At 45.8% G+C, this 4027-nt stretch overlaps 1 pseudogene; it reads right to left on the bottom strand.

Annotated features, from left to right (window-relative positions):
• Nucleotides 1–2550: 2550 nt before the first annotated feature.
• Nucleotides 2551–2671, bottom strand: LOC145405716 (5S ribosomal RNA; annotated as a pseudogene).
• Between the last annotated feature and the right edge of the window lie 1356 nt (nt 2672–4027).

Here is a 4027-nt window from a genome sequence, read left to right as displayed (position 1 = left end):
CGGAGCTGAAGGCTGCTGCTGAGAAGTTTGCAAGGCTTCACGACGCCCTTGACTTCAAGGCATCCGAGGGTTGGCTCTTCGCGTTCAAGTTACGACATGGCCTTACTAACCGTAAAGCACATGGCGAAGCATTGGACGCTAACGAGGATGGAGTGGACGAGTTTCGGCACAAGGTGAAAGGCTTCATCGACAGGGAGGGCCTCACTCTCGGTCAAGTCTATAACGCTGACGAAACTGGCCTATTCTATCGCTCGGTGCCAACGAACACTCTGGCCGATGAGACGGAGAAGCTTGTACCTGGCCGCAAGCTTTCTAAGGAACGGATATCTGCTTTGTGTTGTGCCAATGCTAACGGCATGCACCGGCTTAAGCCCGTTATTGTTGGCCGTGCAAAGCAGCCTCGGTGCCTTCGTGGGGTGATGGATGTCCTTCCTGTCGTATGGTACCATTCTTTGAAAGCATGGTTCACAGCTGTGATTTTCAAAGACTGGTTTCACCATCACTTCGTCAAGGAGGTCATACATTACCAGACGAAGACACTGGGAATTCCTTGCGACCAGGTAAAGGCTCTCCTTCTCCTCGACAATGCACCTGCCCACCCGTGCGACAAGGACTTGGTTGCTGAAAATGGCCGTATTAGGTGCATGTTTCTGCCACCTAATACGACTGCTCTCATTCAACCAATGGACCAAGGAGTGATCGTGGCAACAAAGCGCCTGTACCGTCGGAAGTTCCTGGACGAGGTGATGGTTGTTCTCGAGGACGAGGACGAGTGCAGGGAAGGACGTGACACTCGAGGCAAGCGGACTTTGGAAAACCTTCGTCGCTACAACATCAAGTCTGCGCTGTACAACTGGGCTAGTGCATGGAAGGAAGTCCCTGTGAAAACTCTTGAAAATGGTTGGTCTCGTCTGCTTCTCGGAACAGATGTGGAGTACGATTTCCTAGGGTTTGACGTGGATGACTTCCATGCACGGCTCGCACACGGCGACGATGTTGATGTGGACGATGTTCGTGAGTGGTTGGACGACGACGAGGGCGATCCTGGGTATCAGACGTTGTCTGATATCGAGATCGCGTCTTCGCTTGCTGGTGTCAGTCCCGAACTTGAAGATTCCGACGACGAAGGCGATGATGATGCAGACTCCGCTCAGCAGGGCACTACTCCAGCCATCCCCAAGCTGAGCGCACTCTGGGAACATCTAGAGTTCGTCCTAGACTACCTGGAACACCCGGACTGCGACAGGGAGATGGGGCCCTTGGGACTCGTGGAGGAAGTGCGTGTTTTCCGGCAGCGCATCATCAATCGCCAGAATCGTCGGTCCTTGCGTCAGTCAACGATTGACAATTTTTTCAGGCCCGTGACCCCCGCTGTGCCAAGCCCTGGTTCCACTCCGTTGCCTCCCCAAGACAGGCCCTCATGCTCCGAGCCACAGCTCAGCACATCAGCTACAGTGGAGTCACCGCTCGACGTGAGTTTGCGGCTGTCTTCAGAGTCTTCTGTAGTCAGTACGCCATCACCACGACCCACCGATGCACCCCTTGGACACCTGCCAGTGATACTCTCGGGCTCTGACAGTGAATAAACAGCAAGAACTTCTCCACTAGACCACACAGGAATTTTGAGTGTTGTGCAGTGAAAAAAACGGTGTGTTGTGTTAAGGTTTTCAAGTTGGGAGAAAAGACTAAGTAGAAAAGAAATTTAACATAACTAACCTTCTTTGTTTTGGCTTTGGAAAATTAAAAAAACTGGGGAAAAGTTAATGTGCAACACTTAAATTAAACTGGAACATTATTTGGACTAAAGTGAACACTGTGAAAAGAACGGACTTCTGTGTGTTAGTGACTAAGTTCAGTGCAAGACTTCAGGAAGAGTGTAGTGCAAGTGCTTCAGGAAATCGTTCTTACTGTCAGAGTCCGAGAGGAGGCGGTTATTCATCGAGGTGGCCAGGGACTTGCTGTAAGTAGCCAGAATGTTTCATGTTGTACTATTTTCCATACTATATTTACCAGAATGTTTCATATTGTATTTTTCCCATACTATACTTACCAGAAAGTGTCATACTGTACTTCTTTCCATACTAAACTTACCTCATGCATGTGCAGTAGGAATGTGTTTTTCAGAGTTCGGTTAGGTTCGGTTAGGTTAGGTTCGGTTAGAGTCCATAAGTACCAGAATGTTTATTAATGTATGAACATACTTCTAAACCCACATTTTATGTTTCTATTGCATTTATTTCAGTCATTTATGTGCCTTATTGGTGTGATTTGGGTGTTAAATAGGTGCTATGCATGTCCGGAGGGAGTTGTATAGGTGTTTCTCTGAGTTAGGGTCCGTAAGTACAAGTCCATAAGCTGGGGCCCAATATCCGGACGAAACCAATATCCGAACCTACCGATGGCTCTATTGATCCGGATATTGGAGGGGTTACTATATATATTGCCAGACGCCATGTATCCCAAACGGGGTGGTCAACGGCTTAGAGTTAATTGTTTTACAGGGAGGGGCACTAATCTTCCACCAACCCCACTTGACACGTAGGGAGAACGTTATGCCAACGCATCTGGTGTTCCCAGGCAGTCACCCATCCAAGTACTAACCAGACCCAACGTTGTTTAACTTCGCTGATCGAACGGGAAGCGGTGTACTTAACGTGGTATGGCCGATATATATATATATATATATATATATATATATATAAAGCAGGATGAAAATCTGTATCCAGAAGATGACTGAATTTATCATAGAGTGTTGAGTGTTCCCTGAAGGAATGAAAAACGTGAAGGGATGGAAAGATTACACTTAGGCGAGACCTACAGTGCAGTGAAGGCGAAGACTCTGACGCTCCCTGGCGAGGCCACGGTACTGTACTGTGGGTTCCTATTTATTGGGTATACTCACCTGTAGAAATAGCTAGCAATGGGCTATTGGGAGTTGATAACTTAGATTCCAATGAGTAAGTGAGGAAATGTGTGGCCAGCAGTGCATGGTTATCAGATTGTGAATTCCTTGTATGTGTCCAGTATGTTCAATACATGTCAACAATTTTAATCACATCTTCTGCAAGATGTGGCATCCTGATATATTTACTACTGATCGGTCTTACATGTCTTCACATAAAGATCTTAATCATATGGAATAGATCAGATCTTAACCAGAGATGTACTTTTCTGCCTGCCTGTTCCGAGCTCTGACTGGCTATAGCAGCTACTGCATAACAGCTCTGTTAAATAAAATATCACTATCTGCGGAGAATGGTGATTATGACTGTTTAGGACGAGTAATGTAGAGGAACAACAATATCGAATTAAACATCACAGTCGAATAATGATGTGATCTGATGGTATGAGGTCAAGATAACACAATATTCATACTTCTCTTCTTATACGGTAATCCCCACTCTATTCTTCCACTTCAGCTTTGTTCCCTATCTCGACTTTCTTTCCATTCTGCATTTTTCTTCCTGCCCCGCACACTATGTCAATCATTCGTACAATACATTGCTTAACGTTATATCCATCCACTGTTCATCTCACAGTTTCCTCTTCCTTCAATATTCACTTATGTTTCACATCATACTTTCTGTTCATGCCCTTAACTCACCCTCCTTTCTTGATCCTTCTTTCCTCATAATTTCTTCCACATGGGTCGTTTTCATACCATTCTCTATTTCTATCCCCACTCGTAGCTCTTCAGTCTCGATTCACTGCAACTCATATCTCGGCTCACTCCTTTCCTTCTCCATTGTCAACAATATTCTTATCCCTCTCTTCATCATCGGCATGACCATTCTTGTCTGTTTCCAGACCACACATGATGTCAAGTGACATAAATCGTGTATCGGTTATATTTTTGGCCAAGAACCAAAATACAAGAAAAGTTTTATTCATAGCTCCCACCCTCACCTTTGTTGGAGGATGAACAAGGCTTCTGATAATACAAGTGCTACTGGTATTCAGTACGGTATGTGCATCGCTTGACCGGCACAAAGAAAGGGAGATTTGTTACTGAAACCATTTCCCGTCT

This window comes from Coenobita brevimanus, chromosome 67 (genome assembly GCF_032717465.1).
Source record: "Coenobita brevimanus isolate Jiangsu-jjx chromosome 67, ASM3271746v2, whole genome shotgun sequence".
NCBI lineage: Eukaryota > Metazoa > Arthropoda > Malacostraca > Decapoda > Coenobitidae > Coenobita > Coenobita brevimanus.
The sequence above is the reverse complement of the archived record's forward strand: the minus strand, read 5'-3'. Positions and strand labels throughout refer to the sequence as shown.